General features: G+C 51.8%; 1 long non-coding RNA gene across 1 annotated transcript in view; it reads left to right on the plus strand.

Annotated features, from left to right (window-relative positions):
• Positions 1-19885, plus strand: part of LOC128853754 (uncharacterized) — a 124770-nt gene that overhangs the window by 76136 nt on the left and 28749 nt on the right. The window contains exon 2 of the long non-coding RNA XR_008452481.1: positions 16498-16753. This is a non-coding gene — a long non-coding RNA (uncharacterized LOC128853754). The remainder of the gene's footprint in view (positions 1-16497; positions 16754-19885) is intronic.

Here is a 19885-nt window from a genome sequence, read left to right on the forward strand (position 1 = left end):
GTGGTGAATTACAGAGATCCATTACTATTTTAGGGGGAAAGGAAATGTCCCTGCTCCTGAAGGCATCAGGCATGAGGGGGCAAGCGGATGCTTGGAGGATGGTTTCCCGCAGAGGAGGCAGACTGCCCAGCTGGCCCCATAATTGGGAAGCAGTAAAGAGGCAACGTGCCTGTTCCATGAGCTCTGATCCCATCACCTGTCAAAGAGACTGGTGGATCAGTGGAGCTGCCACGTTGGTCCCACTCGGGAGAGTTAGTGGTGACATTAACTGGAGGAACTTCTACAGAGTAAGTGTTAGCCTTGTATTATGTGGAATTTTTAAGTGCTTCATTAATTTACAATTCCACTTTTTATTAAATTAATTTGCATTTTAATGAAAAAAAATAAGTGGATCCGTCTTTCTTTGTGGAGTAGAAATAACAGCAGCCTATGTGTGAGCAAGCATGGCTGAGCAGAGGGCGAGGCAGCTCTGCATTGCCAGGTCCCAGGAGCTTCCACCCATGCATGGGGGCTGCGGTGTTCCCTCCTCTCCAGCCCCTCTCCTCCTGGCGTCTTTGAGAAGGCCTATGAGGTCGGTCTGGCTCCTCGTGCAGGGGCACATGTCAGAGATGATAGTGCAGACCAGGTCCTCCACCAAAGCACAGGGTTAAAGGCTCCAGGAGGATGCAGGATCCTATCTCACCACAGAAAATGCTTTTTGCTGTGGCCAGCAGCAGTCTCCCCCTCTGGATGGAGCTGCATGCATCCCTACTGCCAGGCTTCTCCTCCTTGCATCCTCCCCTCTGGGCATGCTGGACACATTTATCTGTAGGTAAAGGAAAGGATTGGGAATGCTGCCCCCGTGTTCCCCTCTGATGTTGTCAGCCAGTGCTCTCCAAAGTTCGGTGCCTGCTCTGAACTGGGATGGGTGCTCCTGGGGGAGACTGTCATCCTGACGCCCCTTGACAGGAGGGTGTTGGTTCTGGAGCAAGGCAGAGTGCATTTTATAAAGGAAATAGCAGAGATCGCCCTGAAATCACTGGTGTTGAGCAGCTTGGTGAGTATTTAATGTGTGACAAAGGCGCTGTCTTTCTCTGCAAGGGTTGGCTTTTTTGTTTTCCTTTTTCTTTTTTTCTCTCCTTGACACAATTCAGGCATTGTCATAGCTAGGCAAGGTGCAAAGAGACCCACCAGCCCACTGCCCTCAGAGCAGTGGGTGACATCCCTGGTGTCTCCGTAGGCTCCTAAACTCTTTACTGAAACGCAGGCATCTCCTCCAAGGTCCTTGTGCACCACTTTGGAGAGCAATGCTGTAATGATTCTATTCTTCAGGGCTTTACTAATGTAGGTTGACTGGAAGTGAGGTGTTCTCCACCAAACCACCTTTGCTTCCAATATCTTTTGTCATCAGATCTGCTGTTCATCTCGCAGGCAGCAATCCCACATGCTCCTTTTCCGTTTTAGACAGGTTATTTTAATAAGCCTTTTAATTTTGCACACAGTAGCACACACGTGCCTGCCAAGAGAACTTTGACTCAGTTATCTCATGGCTGACGTGTGGTGATGACTTCAGTAGCTGTAAGGCACAGTCTGGATCCTCCTCTGACCTGTGCAGCCGGTAAAGGCCAGGAGCTGCTGGGCTTCAGGAGACACAAACTCGAGTTCCTCACAGCTTAGCAGAGGGACACCAGGGGCATTATGTGTATGGAGGGTTTTTTTAGAAAGGAAAATTGAGCAATAAACATCCAGAGAAATGAGACATTTAAACATCTAAAGTAATTGATACCAAGAAAAAAATATGATAGGATGAAATCTATTCCTCTATAAACTGTCCATTAGTTGGGCCATCAGCATAACCCTAATCTGAAGTTACGAGGATCCATTACAGATATAATCAAATAGAATTTTCTATATTCCATGAATCAAAAGCACCATATGTATTAAGAGCCTAGTTTGTCTTTTTGTTCCTGCCTTCTCCTGGAACAGTGTATATCTGATTTCTAGTGTTATATTGCTCTGATGTCTGCTAAGGGCACTATGCCCTAGAAATTCACATTAAATAACTGAGAGCGAGCACTAGAAATGAAAAAAGTGAAATACTATCTAGACAGCTGGAAGTAAAAATATGAAAAGTGTTGCACTTACAGAAGGAAAAAAAGCCTATTTTTATGACTTGAATAGACAGTTTGGTATAAAGAGAAATTCCTCACCCAAGATCAGACATACAGCTGGGCTGCAGCAGGCGGCCCGGAATGTTGTAATCTGCAATATGCCGAGGTGCAGCGCAGGCACTGGCTTCAAAGAGCGGGCCAGGGTGTGGATACGGGGGTAGAGCAGGCAGAAGTGCAGAGCTTCCCAGCCTTGCTGGGCTGAACACTTCAGGTGTATGCGTGCACCCAGCTTTTAATGGAGATGCTATGCACAGGGAGTGAGTTTGCAGCCAGACATGATGCTCCTTTCATTCTCAGGCCTGACTTCCAGCTTGTCCATCCTTTCCCTTGTGTTTTCCACAGATTGCCCTTCCTCAGCATCCACGCTCACTCCCTGCCTGGCTGTCCATGCCTCCGCTCAGGGAGGGACCTATGTGTTTGTGCACATGACGAATCCCACCCTGCCCAGCTCACGGACGAGTCCCGGGTCTGACTGAAGACTCTGGCTCTCGATACCCACGTCACACCATTATCTTTGAGATACAGAGAAGTTCAAAGCTGGAGCGGGTCCTCCAGGTTTCAGGAAGGGCTGCACCGTCCACAGCTGAGGCATTGCTGTGGTCCTGCACCGCCTTTCTCTTTCAGCCCTGCCTGCAGCAGGGTGACCTGCTGGACAAACCGTGCACCCACCGTTGTTTTGTTTCCAGGCAATTGCCAGAGGCTCTCCTTTGACCTGAGGTACCTTTGCTGGTGACAGAGAAACCAGTGGCCAGGGACACTTTATCAGAAGAGCCTAGAAGGAGCTGTCTTGGTTTGTAGGGGCTCGTGCTTCCTGTCAGAAGCTCCCCACATTTTTCAGCACAGTTTCCCTGAAGGGTGTGTGTGACTGCCTGTGGGCCCCAGCGTGGGTGCTTTGGTGTGGACAGCAACAGGAGCTTGCTGTCTGGAGTGATCTCTCCTCGCCACCTCATCAGCTCCCCAGCTGTTCTCTAATCCCATCTGGAAAGAAAAAAAACAAATCTTTTCTGTCTCCCTAGCCTGTCCCATTGATTTATCTGTCTCGGTTCTTCTCCAAAGGTGCCTGTCTGTAAGAAGGGATGCTTCAATTTATTCATCACACAGGAATTTATACCATTTCCTCCAGCATTAAGTATACTTCCACTGCTATGTTATTTCTCTACAAACCCTTTTGGGCATCATCCGGTATGGAAGACACTCTCCAGAAGGGTGCTCTGACACCGGGTACTGCTGGTGCTCCGTGGATTTCCCCCTGCACCGTGGCTCCATCAGCCTGACAGACTCCAGGGATACCTGTTGGTGCCCTTGCTCCTGGGAGCTGCCACACACCCGGGGTCTTGGTTCTTGCCCTCTGCGATGCTTCCCCTCGCAATGCACTTTGGGGTCCCCGAGAGCTCCTTGAGAGTGAGCTGCCCCTGTGTGGGGATCCAAGGTGAGACCTGGGAAGGGGGTTCTTGTGTGAAGCAGCCCGAGCAGCAGGTCTCTCGCACCCATGTGGGGATCAGCTTTCAGGACACGTTGCTGCTAGATCCTAGGGCAAAGAGAGTAAGGTTCTAAAAGAGTAATGTTCTGCTGGTAATTAGGACACAAGTTAGTGGCCTGTAATCAGCCCGAGTCAATTAATGGACATGAGATGCTGAGAGAGACCCACTGCAGGGTATGGAAAGTGAAAGCATGCGGAGGATGTCGAGTGGGAGAGGGGTTGCATCCTTTGGCTAAGTGAGAGAAGGAGAGGCAAGAAGGAATGAAATCTGGTTTTGGATTTCTTTGCCTGAGAGCTGGGGATCAGCCGGATAATGAGGCGGCAAGTTCTGAGGGCAAAGGAAGAGCCTGGGATATGGTTAGCTGCTCATTAGCAGCCAGGGACTAGCAAGCTCTCAGCACAGTTGGTAGCTCTTTGCTCTGGCCAAGCCTTTGAATGTCCCTGGAAGGAGGGCTTGCGCACTGCTCCCTATGGCAGTGGCTCCCAGCAGCCGCCGACCGCTCCTGAGTGGCAGAGGTAAAGCTAAAGGCTTGAGAAATTAATTTTGCCTGTCAGAGATTCAAATGCAAGTGTGTGAACAGAGGTTCAGTAAGGTAAGCTAACCCACCTGGCTGCGCTCCAGCTCCAGGGATGCTGCTCACCGCAGGGAAGGGAAGGCCAACAAGTACCTGCCTGTGTAAGCTAGTATTGTCTTCCACATAAAACATGCCCTTAATTAATAGCTAGCATGAACCTAAGCCACTATCTCTGTTATCAATTTGTGGATGTGGTTGGATTGTCTGTCTCCCAGGACAGTAATATCCCTTCATCTTATTGCAAATTGCTCGCAGCATCCTTCTATTACACAGGCTTAATGCTTGAAAAATAGAGATTTAATACTCCACCGTATCAGACTAAGTGAGGTCAAAGCAATTCATATTCACGATCCCACAAAACTCCTGATAGTGTTTCCTGTGAGATGCGGAGGCAGCAAAGCAGAGAGGCTTTACCCCTGCCCCCAGCTTTCCCACCCCACCAGGGACCAGAGCAGCCCCCGTGGTGGGAGCACTGGCTCCCTTTGTCGGGCGGTGAGCGGATGCGTTGGGCGCAGGGCTGCAGAGGTCAGGGGTTGGCGGGACCCGCTGCCAGGCTGTGCCAGCCTCCCCGCCCATCTCCACACTGCTGGAGCTCCTTCCTGCATTTGGCTGTTTTGCTGTGTTTTTCTTGCCTGGCACGGCAGCAGCACATGTATTTTCCGTGTTTGATGTGGTCTGAGTGCGCCGTGCGTGTTCCCAGGGTGCTCACTATTCCCCAAGTGCCGGGTGGCTGATGTGTTTGTAAGTGAGACGCGTGCCAGTTTCCTGCGTGCTGTTAGTTGTCACTTTGCCTCCTGAACAGAAAGCCTGGGAGTAGCACCACCTGTATTTACATGTTTATTGTTGTCCTGAAATGTATACATTTTGAGAGAAATCAATAGCTGGTGTGTGCCAGCCTTGAGGGTCTCCTCCCCAGCAAGGAAAGATTTATCTCCAGGGGTGATGCATGTATTGCCAGGAAACATTGCCACTGCATTTGCTTTTATGTGCATGCCAGGACATGGATTTCACCTGCAACTCATGAGGAAATATCTAAGCACATAAAATAAGCGGGAAGTTTAGGTTCAGAGATATTTATGTGCAGAAATTAAACGTGGGTTAGGAGAAATATCCCTTTGCCTTGCACAAACGCAGTGTAACAGATGTAATTCTCCTGGTGTGGGCTGCCTAGACCTGGAGCTCCCTCCTTCCCCACCCCCAGGACAGCCCCGGGGGTGTCTTGCCCGGAGGCTGGGGGTATAGTAACAGCCTTTAATGGCACAGACCAGGGTGGTCTCTGAAATGCATGAAAGCTGTCCATAACCATGCAGGGAATCCAAGTGCAGGGGTTGCTCCCTGGCTCTTGGGCCAAGGGGGCCAGCCAGGATATGAACCATCTTCTGCAGCTTCCCAGGAGCATCTGCAGCAGAGGAGGTGGTGCACTGGCCTGCGAGAGAGGAGGAATTTGTTTGCTGTTTTCCATTGCTGTTGCTTTCAGAGCCTTCTGATAAGTGGACCTACTCCAAGGCTGTGACCATTCATGGGAACAGTGAATGCTCTGCAGCAGAGGCATTTGCAGAAGCCCTGGGTACTGGGACTTGCCACTGGTGGCTGCACCATGGCTCGTCCCCGTCCTGTGGCTGTGGCACTGTGCTGTGATGCTAGAGGTGGTACTGCAAAGGCTCCCTGCATCTTTCCCAGCCTTCAGAAGCTCCCTCTAAGGAAATTTGCCTCTGATCTTGGAAAAGGGGCTGTGTCATGTATCTCTTTAGTGGGCAACAGAGGAAAGGTTCATGATCCCATCCTCAGGACCTGCAGGAATCCCAAGAATCTTTTAAGAGAAAGAAACTGAAGATGATCTGTATCATAGACTGTATTTTGCTTGGACAAAAACTATATTGTGTGTAGAAAGTCTGTGCTTTCATTCAATGCTGGCAAAACTGGATTTTGGAATCCTGACGATGATGAGACTGTGATAGAGCTGCACTGGAGGGCTGTCATGGGAAGCGGAGACCTGAATGTTTGTCAGCAAGATGCCAGACAGGGATCACAGTTGTCTCTGCTCCAGCCTCAGAGGAACGTGGCCTGTTGGGAAGCATCAGTGCTGCCACGGCCTTTCTGCTGGCTTCTGTGCAGACGGAGCTTGGCAGCAGAGCTGTCACAAAACCCACTACTGGTCACAAAAAGGGATTATTTTCAACTTTCAGAGATTCTGATTCTTAGAATTAAACTGTTGGACTAAACAGTGAGGTCTACAAAAATACCTTGAGCACAGGAGGAGAGGTGGCTGCGGAGTGCCACTGAGGTTTTCCGCACTGGCACCAATCTTCTGGTGACCATGGGTTACACTGAGACAATGCCGAGTGGTACCTTTCAGCAAATGCTTCCAGTAAGGGAGCTGTCAGGAGTGTGTGGGGTCTCCTGCGGCACTGTGGTGCGCTCTGATGGATGGCTAATTGCTCAGGGCAGTCTGACATAATGGAGCGGTTCTGAGAGCACCTCAGCCGTGCAGGTCAGCAGTGACGCAGAAGGCATAATTTTTCATAGCGTGCTCCTTGTATCCTACAACTCCTTCTGTAATGGACTAGCAAATTACCACATTATTTAAAAGGTAGCAATTTATAACATTTTGATAACTGCATGCTCCTGAGGCTGTATCATCTATGCCCACGGAGAGAATGAATGAGAGTGCTCCCCTCCCTACAGTGTGGGCGTGGGCATTGGAAATGCAAACGCATGTATGCCTCTGTCATCTCAACACCTTCCTGTCAGTGCAGGTCAGAGGTTCATCAGGCAGTACAAGGGATAGGATGAGAGGAAATGGACTCAAGCTGCAACAGCAGAGGATTAGATTGGAGATCAGGAATGATTTCTTTACTGGAAGAGTGGTGAAGCCCTTGCAGAGGCTGCCCAGGATTGTGGTGGAGCCTTCATCCCTGGAGGGGTTAAAAAAGCAGGTGGCTCAGTAGGTGTGGTGGGGTTGGGATGAGGGTTGGACTAGATGAGGTGAGAGGTGTTTTCTAGCCTCTGTGATAGGATCCTGGAAAGACTTCTCCCTCTGGGGCATGAATTGTCTCTCTTCCCCTCCTGCTCGTTTCAATGTGTTTCTGGTCTGGGGACCCAGCTGAGGTTCCAGTGCCCACCCAGCCTTACCATTCCCTATCTCAGCTCCTGGAGTCCACATGAGCGTTGCTTATCTGAGTGCACTTGACAGCTCTCATGTCCATACTGTCATGAGGAATTACTTTAATACCCAAGAGCTGCCGGGGTACCGCTCCCACAGAGGAACTGCGATCATGGCAAAGTGGCAGGGCTTGCTGAACCACACTGACACAGGGCCAGCAGGCAACTTTTAACATCCCTCCTTGCCTCTTGTTGGGAACTCACCCTGTGCTGCTGCCATCGTGTCTGTGTGGTGCCTGCAGGCGCATCCCAACCACCGTGCACACCTGGCTGTCCCATTCACCGTCTCAACATCTGCTGTTCCTCCACTGCTGCTGTGCTGCACTGGTGTTTCCCTTCCTGCATGGGAGGAATCTCCCTTCATTTCCTACCAAGAGGAATCTGAAGAATTGAGTAGCGGAGTATTTTGTATGGAGGCTTTCACCCCTCCCAAGAAAATAAACTCACCCGCAGGTTGTGGCAGCAGGTCAACACTTCCTATACAAACTGGGCCCTGTGCAATTTCCCTCACAGAAGTCTTTGCCTCCAGCAGAACTGCCCGGCAGTGTGTCCTGGGAGGAATGGAGCAGCAGGTTTGGAGTGAGCCGGTGTGGGGTCCGGGCAGCTGGGAGTTGCCCATCTCACGGCAGTGATTGGCAGAGCTGAGGAAAGCACCCATTCAGCCGCATGAGGCTGCTGTGGTGCTTGGGTGGGTGAAGGGGTGCTGGTTCCCTGGCTCCAGCCTGAGCAGCAGGGAGTTAAGTGAGGTGGGAACCAGGTCCTAAGAAGCCAGGAATGTTGGATGACAGTACCGGACTTGGAGGACATCTCTTCTGGAGATGTCAGTGGTGCAAAACGTGCTTGCCTACAGCCATTCATTCATTCCAAGAGCAGATGACCGCTTGCTGGCCAAGTGAGTGTGACTGTGTGTATAGGTAAAGCCACGTGTCTGTGTTTGAGTGGACGATATGCACCAAGTGTTCATGTGAGGGGACGTGTTAGGTAGCCAAGTGTTCCTGCATTAGTGCCACAGCAACATGTTTTATTAACTGTCTGCTTTCCCTCTGGAGTGATGTAACTCTGCTCCATGCGGCAGAGATGGGTCCAATTAATTGGGTGGATAAAAGCGGTTAATGCACCTTGGAGAAGCGTAATTTCATTGGAAATGATTATTACATGCCGCTCCTATGTAAAGAGTGTGAGAATCAGCACTAATGACTGTTATGAACGTGAGTTTTGATTGCTGTGTGGTTCCATGATTTAAGTCTTTCTGGGTGTGCTTTGTTTCGCAGAGATTTCAAGAAGGATGCTGAGTGCGATGACATGCTGGGGATGAGCAAGGCACATCCCAGTGAGCTGGGGCTCTTGGCTCTGTTTGTGCCACATCTCAGGTGGAACTAGAATCTCTGCTTTGCCTTTGAAACCTGCAGAGATCGGCTCTGTTTGCAGTATGCCAAGGGCTCCAGGGCAGCAGCATTCCCTGCCGGTGGCACCAGCCCGCTCCAAGCCTCCTTACTCACTGCCGATTCCCCGTTTGGGGTTTGTTTTCCAGCAGTTATGCCCAAAGCAATGGCTGTTCCCTGCTGCACCGCTTGCCTCGCGGCTTGGCATTGCCTTTCTCGCCACGTCTCTGCCGGCTCAAACGTAATCTGTAGGACGTTTCTGCTTCCCTTGCTGTGCGCAAGCTGCGTTCGAGCTGCGCAGGCAGATTGCGCTGCGTGGCACGTGCGCTGCAGGCAGCTCTTTGTTACACCTGCGCAGGCTGTGGGTGCCAAGGATTAAATCTGGTGATGACGGAAGTTGTAACTGAGCCCCTGTACATCCCTCCGCTGTAGTGAAGATTATGAGTGGGGATGTTTGCCCGTGGTGCTAATGAGCAGCAACTGGATGAGAGGTGGAAAATTAAGCCTGTGTAACCTGCAAAGAAGACAGCAAACTAAGGAAGGGAAACTTTCTCCCCCCAAAGCTGTGGAACACACCCAGCTCACAGGTCACTTGTGGAGGCTCTTACAGCCCCTTGGGTTTTGCTGCAATGTAGGAACGGTGAAAATATGATTTTATAAAGGCATGGAAAATGTCTGTGAGTAGACAAGGTATCAAGCTGTTGTCTACACAAATGTATCTGTACCTTGTTTTCCTGCTTTCCGGGCTCCCAGACAAATGCCACTACAACCAACAATTGTCCTGTGCATTTTTCCTTGGCTTTTACAGGCATCTTAAACAAACCCCCTCCATCTCAGTGGGAACAGAATGCACTGCTGGGTATAGGGTCAAAAAAATCAGGATTTTGAATCCATCAAGGAGAAACAGGGGAAAAAGTTTCTGTTGGATGTGGACACTGCAGTGCCCACTAAGCTCCCTGCGTCCCCCTGCCCCCCTCCTGCCGTTATGGCCGTGTTTAGGAGCACTGAATTTGTTCACAAACCTTAAAGGAGACAAAAGGAGCTCTTTTAAAGTAAAAATGCCAGTCACAACTTCTGTGATATGTGTTCTATTTGGACTTGCTTAAAAATGTGACCTTTAAGCGTTTAGTTCACTCACTGTGATGTTAGATACAATTTTCTCCAATAAATCTCATTCTAGCTGTTGCTTTACATAAAGTACGTTCTCCATCCACAGGGCTGGTAACCAGCAGTCACATCGTCCAGAGACTGTCTAGTTGTTCAGTGGAAGTGCGATGTGCAGATCTGTGAATCTCATTCACCAGCTCTGAGCTTCTCTGTGCTGTGGCCCCCAATATCCTGCTGGGTTTGCTGTGTTTTTCCAACTTGGATCCATCTTCCTGGGGAACGTGGTTTGCTCTGGCTCTGTAGGAAGTGTTTGGTGTTATGTCCTAACTATGTGCAGATGTTCCTCTTTAATTGATTTTAAATTGTTCAAAACCCATAATCAATAGTGGAGCTGTGGTCCTTATAAACATGATCCCAGCGAGCAGGCAGTGCCTGTGCTCTGGGTGCAGAAGCACCGAGGCTTTGCCTGCCTTGTTTTTTGGAGGATGGAGCTGTGGTTACTGAAAAGACGCAGAACACAGCTCATCTGTTCCGTGTAGTGAGAAATATGGGGTAGGGAGAGAAAGCGCTGTGAGAAAGTGCTGGTCAGAGGCAAGGAGCTTGGAAAGGTGCTCAAGGGAAGATCCTTCCGCAGCGAGATGAGAGCAGAGATGCGGGGTTTGTGCAGGCAGAAACTGGGGAGGCTGAGGCTGGAGTGGAAGCGGACTTCAGGCCTGAGCTTCTCAGGTTCCTTCTGGCTTTCCAGATCTTTATCCCACAGCCTTGCTTCTAGTCCTCCAGCAGCACCGTAGCAATCTGAAGTACACGTTGTCTCTGACTCGGGGGGTCTCTTCTGCCTCTGAGGTGCTTGGGGCAGCCTCCCAGCACTGGCATTGCCCTCTGCCCACACCTGTTGAGCAGTGAAGAAAGAGCTGGAGATTAAGTGGAGTTGAAATGCCTGAATGCCTGTTATCACCCTGCCCACAGCAGCACTGGAGAAAGGGAGGAGGCACCTCCTGTTCCTGGTAAGGGCTCTCCTTATCCACCAGGATCGCAGTGCTGGGCTGTGGGCACTGCTGCTGCCACCTGCAAGCAGCTGCTGTCCCTCTGAGGCAGAGAAGTTGCATCTTCTCTGTTTCCCAGATATCTCAAGATACACAGAAGGGCTGGGTAGTCTGTTTGGCTGTCCTGAAATGAAGTGAGCCATGACAGTAGTAAGCAGGGTACGGCCTGGGGTGACCGAGGAGGAGGAGGCACTGAGGAGGACAAAGACAGAAACCTCAGTGCCATCCAGCAGCTAAGACTGGCCTGAGGAGGGGGTGGCACCAGTGTGGCAGTCCTGCTTCTAATTTCTAAATGCGTGCATTGCAGATAATTCAGTGCAGAGGAAACACTGGATCTGAAACAGTCTGTGGCTTTGTTTGTGACACCTCTTGAGCCGTTCCCAGGCTGGCATGTCCCTACCACCACTTAAGGACCAGTCAAAGGAATTAGAAAAGACACAACCTGTAAATAACAAAACTCAAGACTCTCTACGTAAACTAAAGCACAAAAGGAAAAAGCCCGCGTGGGCTTACCATTTTCTTTGACAGTCCACGCTTTGTGCCTTGAATCTCACAACCATTATTTTCCTCTCTACTAGTGATGTGCAACACAGGCAGAGCCAGCAGGCTCCGAGGGATCACAGGCAGCCCTCAAAGCAGCATCTTTGCCATGCAGAATCAAACCGCAGCTCTTGTTATTTATTCACCGCAGAGAAAAAAAGGAATTCCTGAACCACTGTGAGGAGGAATGAGGGGTTGTGCATGTGAGTGGAGAGGCACCGCACTGCTGCTGTCCCTGCACTGCTGAGCGAGACCCTTACATGTCGATCCAAGAGTCTGCTGAGCCCACCAGCGCTGACGGGGAGCTTGGCAGCCCCGGGAGCTCTGCCTTTCTCTCCCTGCACAGCCTGTGCTGCAGCCTGAGGAGCTGATTTTTTATTTAAGCACATTTGAAATGCATGCAGAAGATTCCCCAGACCTGAGGCATCCTGGTGGGACAGTGCCTGGGGGTGCAGCTGAGGACAGTGGGGGAATCTGCCAGGGCGGGTGAGTGTGTGCAGGGTGGTTGTGCCCTCACCACTCCTGTTCCCGCTGGGCTGGCACGGGTGATGCTGTGATGGGCACATCCAGAGAGCTCCAGGCTGTGGTGCTGCCAGCACATTCCCTGCCCCTGATTTCCATATTTTTGCTTTAGGCTGTGATTGAAGGTAGGGGTTGATGAGACGTGAAAACCAAACGAGCCAGCCCGCAAAGACACTGTAGCCCCTACTGCAGCTTTCACTTGCGTGCAGCACTTGCTCTTAACTGGGCTCTCCACCCATCACCCCAGACTAGGCTGGTTCTGGAGCTGCCCTTGGTGTGGGGGTGAGCTTTGTGTTCCTTCATTGTGTGGGTGGCAGGAGTCTGGGGCGCTTCTGGCCTCTGGCTGCAATCCCACAGACAGAGTCTTGTGGTTGCCTGCTCTCCTCATGCCTCTGAGGATGGAAAGCAGGGTGAGAGGAGCCTGGTTGGTACGATTCGATTTGTTTCCCGCAAGCGGTCAAAGTGAGTGTTGGTCTCCCAGCTGCAGGCGCATCGATCTGCCTCCCTCAGGACCACGTGCAAGTACAGGTGGGAAGCAAGGAGGCAGCTGTGGAGCATGTTTTCATTCTGTCCTCGCAGCCACCGTGGGAGAGGGGCAGCCCAGACAGGCACAGTGGTGGGCAATTTACTGAGGGACACGGCTAATTGTGTCTCCAGATCTGCCTCCACCCCAGCAGGCGCCCAGAGCTTTCCTGCGCAGGCTGTCCATCAGCAGAGATTCCTTTTCAAACCTGTTCCAGGTGCCTGTGCAGGGAAGCTGGCCCTGCAAGCCCAAGGGAGTGAGGAGAGCCCATCCTTCACAGCCGGGATGGCTGGGGCACAGGTAGGACCGGGGTCCACAGTGGTCCCACCTGGGTCCTGCCTGCAGGCGGGCAGGGCATGTGCGGTGCTGGTCCTCTTGAGTGCACTTGTGAACTGAGCTTATTTAATAAACAACAGGAGCGTTTTCCCAGACCACATGCTGAGCTGTATTCAAAATACATTTGTACCAACATCAATTTTTAATGCAATTTATGCCAAATGTTGTTGCAAAAAGCAGCCGTTAACATGACATTAATTCAATCACTGGAAATACAGTACGTGTTGCTAAATGAAAACATGTTATTAGTCAATTAGATTAACTGGATGTAACTCCTCCAAACGCGATGTGTTACGATTTCTACATGGTTAATTACGTTGTACAGATTACATGGCAATAAGGCTTGGCACTGGACACACACATGCAATTAATACTTAAGCAGAAAAAAACAGCTCACAATTCAAAGTTAAGCTCTGTAAAAATTATTTGAAATATAAATATCTTGCAAGCTTGCAACAGAATTTTGCTGACACTGTAATGGGAACAGGGCAATTGCTAGAAGAGCCAGGGAAGTCTTTGCTGTGAGATCGCAGATGTTCCTGGTTGCTTTCATAATGAGTTTTAATCTGCTTTAAAAAAGGAATGTTTTAATTTTAAGCTGAAAATCTCCTGGCCCTGGCGAAGTCCCTCTCTGTGCAGGAATCTCTCAGCACCCACGCAAGCAACGACTTCGCTGCCTCCTCCTTTGTTTGAGTTTTAGGATGAATTTGTGCCCACTTGTGGGGAATCGTGCCAGACTTTGGCACCCGGAGCAGGCATCATGCCTGTCAGCCGCGCACCACGCTGCAGGCACCACAAACCCACCACACAGCGTATGTGCCGCCGCAAATGCCGCTGGGGTGGCTGCAGGCAGACGACACCGTGCTGCACACGCAGGGAGCCTCGCAGCTCTGTCGCCTCTGCCAGACCCTAGGGCAAGGGTCCATGAGTGCCCAGCAAGAGGCCCCTGGAGAGAGGAGGCTTCTTTCTGGGAAGGACGTGGTCCCAGTGGCCGGGCAAGTGGCTGCAGCCCTGCAAGCTGGATGTGCCAGGAGACACCCGTGCTGTCCCCGGTGTGGGGAGGAGCTGCCTGGGCACCTGTGCCAGGGTGGCAGCTTGGCACCTCTGAGGCCACAGCACAAGGTCACTGGCATCCTTGGAAGAGCAGAGAGCTGTGGATGGGATGGGTGCAGGGTTTCAGCAGAGCCTGCACAGACCAGCCTGTGCCGAGAGCAGTGTCATGGTGCATGGCCAGGGCAGCAGGAGGTGTGCGGAGAATCTGCGTCACCTTTGCAGGATGTGCATGCAGCTCTCCGAGCGACAGCCCTTGTGCTCCTCACGTCCTGGCACTGGCCCTGGAAGTGGTGGCTGGGCCAGGAGGTGAGATGAGCCAAGCCAGTGAGCGGCACCCCAGTGACCTGCGGCTCCCACGGCCCCTCCAGTGGAGGTGTGGGTGCTGCAGCCCCAGCTCCCGGGGTGCCCAGGGTGCACGCTGACATTGGCAGTCTGCTGGTGTTGGGCTGAGATTTAATTTGACATAACCAGGGCCACGGTTCAGGAGCTGAGGCGATGCAGTGGAGTGTAGGTTATTGGTTTCATTGGGAGCAGAGAATGGTTTGAGTAACCTCTGTTGCCGGTGCAGACACACACCACTGCACTGTTGACTTAGCAGCTGTGCTGATGGAGAGAAGCGATAAAGCTCTTGGAGATATTCCTGTCTCATCTGTCTCGGGTAAATCAGAGGAAAGCTGGAGACATCAGAGGAGCAAAATGCAAAAGCGATAAAAAAACCCTCCTGCCTCTCGTTGAAGACAGAAGCTGGTCCAATATGGCCACTGGCAACAAAAAGATTTCCCATGGTTGGGGGGTTGCTTACTTGAGGAATTGTTGATTATTTAGTGGCTGCTCAAGGGGCTGGAGGGGGAAAAAAAATCAAAGCTCCTGCTGTTCTTAGGCTGATGAAAGGACTGCACGCTGCCCCTCTGCAGCCCTTGTTTACCACCAGCCTTACCTGCTCGGAGTAGCTGGAGAGATTTCTGGCTGCTTGCTCAGAAATAAAAGGCACCGAGAATCAATCATCTGTTTACATTGTATAACTTGTTGAAAATCAATTGGCTCCACATGTTGCAGATCTGATTGCATTTTGTTAGCGGTCACAGGGAACGGTTTTCCCCTGACGTGCCCGTGTTCGTGGTTTCTCCAATGCGTCAATTGTACCAAGCTTTTAGGATAATTGCGACTGAGCAACAATCCCCTTTATAAATATTAACTCTGATATGCTTGGGAAGCTCTGCCTCTCTTGGATGAATTTTTAACTAGCTTTTTAATCTATCGCTTGTTGTTAGAACAGCAGGAGCGTTTCTTGATGCTTGTTTCTGTCTCCCCAGCTCCAAGAGAGCAGCGTCCCTGCCCAAGCCCCTGCTCTGCCCTGCCGGGCTGGGATGGCCCTGGGGGCTGGGGCTGCGGGCAGGGAGGGCTCGGCCAGCGGGAGCCATGGGTGCCAGAGATGCTCGGACTCAGCAAGGTGCTGGTGGCACCCAGTCCTCCGCACGGCATCGTGCAGCTGGGAGCTGCTGTGTGCCAGGCCAGCTGTGGGAGCGGTGGAGATGGGGCATATGGACGAGGAGAGGGAGTGGGCGCCGTGCAGTGCCGACGGCCTCTGGCAGGGCGTGGGCGATGGCAGGACGTAGCATGGGCAGCCTGCATGGGCTTTGTTCAGTGGCTCAACTCCAGCTGTGGTTCCCCGGCAGTGTGGCAGAGCAGATGGATGGGCCCAGACCTTGTCTCAGGAGTCACCCATCCCTGCCTGTGTCCTGGGACCCATGCTCCGGCTGGCAATGTGACTGAATCCCTGTGCCTGCCTGTTGTGTTCATTTCCTGCAAGAAATTCACTGTTGAGAAACTGGTGCGTTTGAAGGTTGCCAGGACCAGTGGAGACAAAACCAAAGAACACATTTTCCAGATGAGGGGAACAGCTTCATTACAGGAGGTGCTGGTAGATCCCCTTCCCTTCCATTCCCTTGCCCTAATCTCCGCTTTGCTGGGTTCCTCTGCTCGCTTCTGTCTCCAGCACAGTCCCCGGCCCCTGGCTCTGCCCGAGCCCTGGCACAGCTGGTGCTCACCACGGCCCCATCCCAGCGCCGGGGCCAGGAGTCCCCAGAGGGCACATGGCCATTGGCATGGGCGCATGCCTGTGCCTGCCTGCTACCCTCCCTCTGCATGCCTCTCTCCTTTCCTGTTCCTCCCCATCTCCCATAAGGTGATCCAGACCTGCCAGCCTGCGGGCAAGGGGTAAGCAGTGAGAAGGACCCAGTGCTGCCTGGAAGGCTCCGTGTGGGGTGGGCTTCTGGCTCTGGCCAAGGCTGCAGCGCACTGCCAGGACCCGCTTAGCCTTTCCTTTCCATCAGCATTCGTCTGGCTGGTTCTGCAAAGCAGCAGGTCGGAGTCCAACAGCTCTACCCCTTTTGGTTAAACAGTTTCTTTCCCCCCACAATCAGATGTTGCTTCTTTAATATCATCTGAAAGTCTGTCAAATTGTGTATGTTCTTGTGAAACCTCTATACGGGAGGAGACAAAAGGCATCAGGGATGCTGTTAAAATGAAAGCCCTACTTTACATTTCAAATACCTTAACAGATTTTTCTCTTCTTTTTTTTTCTTGAATCTTTAATAAAAGCTTTTAAAATATTTTTTTCTTAGATGGTGATTGCTTGCCAAGGGACATGGCTGTGAGGATTTGAGGAAGGCTTTGCAGTCAGAGGTTGCACAAGTCACTGCCCCAGACTAGGCTCTGCTTGCCTGTTCCAGCTGAGCGGCTGCCTGCGTTCCACGGAAGAGAGAGGATGGATTGCCTGGAGAACCCCAGCATCGCAGATGTGAGCATTTGCCTAACAGGCACCTCAGAAATGCATCCCGAGAGCCATGCCTCTTCCTGAGCAGCAGCTGTTTCTCTCCAGTAAGTATGTAAATCCCAGCACGTTCCCAAGTGCCAGAGGTTTCTGTCAGGCTCCAGAGGCTGCACGCTGCCACGGAGGCTGGGAGACCCCAGGGGCAGCTCTGGTTCATTGTGGTGTGAGCAGTGTCGGGTGGAATAACTACTCTTGGGCACTTGCTTCTCTTACAGGGTAATACTTGTTTTTAAACAATATGTATCCTGCCATGAATATTAACGTGTTCTACCAGTCAGGATGAGTGCAGCTTATCTGAAGAGTGCTCAGACATTTAAGTACAAGAAATGCAGTTAATGTTCCTGTAGACCATGCCAGGGCGCGTGGCCATTATCCCATGCAGAGACAGACCCTGGCTTTGCCCCATTCCGTGCTGTCTGAGACAGGAGCAGTGGCTGGGAGTGGTCAGATGCTGTGTGAAGGGCACTGGCTGTGTCCCACTCCATCTGCGTGGCTCCTGGTGTGGTGGTAGCTCGCTGCTGTGGGTGTGCTCCATAGCCATTCCCTGTGCACTCAGGCTGGAAACCGCAGGGATGCTCCCAGCCCTCTGCCCGTTACCCTGGCTGGCTGCAAGGGGCTCAGGGCACCTCCTTTAACGGAAGGAAAATGAAATTCCTGATGGAATGATGACTGCAGAGCTCTGTGAACCAGTCCTCGGCTCGACAATGGCCAGGCAGGCTGGGGGAGCTGCTTGCTTGCTGTCATGCTGGCCAGCCTGATCCATATTTCAGTGCTTGGGGAGGGCAGGTTATTTCTTGGCTCCTTGGTGTGGTTGCGAAATTTAGTGGAAAAGCTAAAACAAACAGACTGTGGAGTGTCACATTTTGTTAGTGCTATGCAGAGAAGGGTTGTCAAACCCGCAAACAAGACATGGGAGAAGTCTGGAATTGACACTGACCCTGACGTCTGCCTCCACGGAAAGAGCTCTGCTGTGAGCGGCGCTGAGGCAGAGCCTGGGACACCTTCGCTTCCTGCCAAACTCAGTGCTAAAGTCTGGAGCCCTAAACAAGGCTGATGGGAGTGTGTTTATTTAAATTGCCAGGATAAATTAACTTTTAACGCCACAGTGAAAAAGTCTTAAAAAAGTCTGTGCCGCGAATCACGGGCATGAATATTCAGACACATGCACTCATTGAATTAGTTGGTTGCAAACATATTTGGAGGCAGCTGTTCATTTAATAATCAGGGATAATCACAGAAATAGGCAACTGGTTACTCCATCTAAATTGCATGGTGAAAATTATAATTTTATAACTCTATCTCAGCAATTAGATTTAATAGCTATGAAAATCCAGCAAAGCCCGGTTGAGGGGAAGCTGTTACTGTTTTAATGCAGAAAAGCCAAGGTCAGGCTGGGGCTGCCCCAATGTGGAACAAGCAGCGTCTCTGGTGCCTTGGTCACTTCTGGCACTGCCTGAAGTGCAGAGGCGAGACTCTGGGCCAGACAGTCCGATGCTAAAACCGGCCCAGGCAGGGGTTAATGTTCATGGCATTTCCCATCTTCATTACAATATTTGTCCCAAGAACAGATTAATTCCTCTCATTCTTCCTGCCTTTCCAGCCTTTTGTCACGGGAATGCATTTCACGGGACTGTAATGTTTGATACTTGCTCTGAGTTATAGCTGTGCCGCGTGCTGTAAAAGTTTGACTCTCTCAGTATTGTACATTTTGATTCTACCCCTGCAGGCTATAAACAACCCAAATTACCTCTTTCTTTAGCTTCCAAGAGGACTAATCCCCTGTCTAGTGCTTTATCAGTCAGTTGAGAAAGAGTGAGACCAACCTGCCAATCCAAACAGAATATATTGAAAAAATCATATTACCACGATGCAGAACCGTGTCGTAATTCACTGAGCAGCTCAGCCGGTAAAAGCCTGGTGCTGCGGCCGCTCCGTTACTGTAATGAGAGCAGCAGCAGCAGCCACACCATCCATCGCCCCCTGCATCCCTCATACCCGGCAGCCTCTCCCGAGGCCCTGCAGGCAGCAGGGAGGGGCTGTGGGTGGCACAGGCAGGACAGGCTGCTGCTAGGACTCTTCCTTAGACACTGAACCCTCCTGTGATGATGGGTGCTGTGCTGCTGGTGGGCTCTCACAGTCCCTCTGCCTCTGGCCAGCCAGGGCTGAGCCCACTGTGTGCGGCAGAGCGTGGGCTGGAGTGGGCATGGGGATGCGCCGTCCGTGCGGTGGCACTGTCCGTGGGGTGGGTAGCTGCCGTCCGTGAGGTGGGAATGCACCGTCCGTGGGGTGGGGATTCACTATCCGTGAGGTGTGAGCTCCCCAAGCCGCTTCCCGCTTGTCGCTCTGTCCTGGTCAGGTCTCCCTGAGCGGGTGTAGGGGCTTGTCCTGCATTTCCCCTCTAATGCCTTCAAGCGCTTCTCTGGCTTGCGGGTGGCCACTGTCTGAACGGCATCACACTTGTGCCTCATCATCACCATCCTCAGTTTTGCTCAGAGTGTTTTGACCACCCTTGCTCGGGTGAGCTGCTCACCCCAGCCGCTCGCTGCGCAGGGCAGGCTGACAGGAGCGGTGCTGCAGGGCCTGGCACGCTGTTCCCTGCATCACCACCCCAGCTGGGGTGCAGGGCTGCTGGGGACGGGCAGGATGCAACCTCTGCCTGGGGTGGGGGCTTTCCTGGAAAGAGGACCCAGAATTCATCAGAGCCACTGCGGGAGTTGCCGTGCTGCCCCACCACGGTGCCCTCCAGCCCATGGCAGGCAGCTGCTCGGCGCAGCTGAAGCTCCTGTCCTCTCAAGCACCAAGGCCAGTGTGGGTTGCTCCAAGGTTTAACACTTTATTAGAAAATGAGAGGTTAGAGCATGTTCCAGAGGAGAAGGAAATTTATTGTTGCCCTGGCCCTGCAGCAAAGCAAAACTCAAATAACCCAGGTGCATGGAGGACTATAAATCCCCCACTGGCAATCACACTGCTAAAAGGATGGTGACAGCCACAGCAGAGTTTGGCCAGTTAATATTTCTCATATCTGAGTGAGAAAAATAGCAATATTTAAAATGATATCTCTGCTGAATTATGCAGGGGGGAAGAAGCAAGCTGTGAGGCCTTCTCACTGCTCGGCTGCAGGAGGTGCAGGTTGGCAGAGGGCTCTGTGGGAGCAGCGGGGGGTCCCAGGGGTTTCTGCC

This window comes from Cuculus canorus, chromosome 15, assembly GCF_017976375.1.
Source record: "Cuculus canorus isolate bCucCan1 chromosome 15, bCucCan1.pri, whole genome shotgun sequence".
Lineage (NCBI taxonomy): Eukaryota > Metazoa > Chordata > Aves > Cuculiformes > Cuculidae > Cuculus > Cuculus canorus.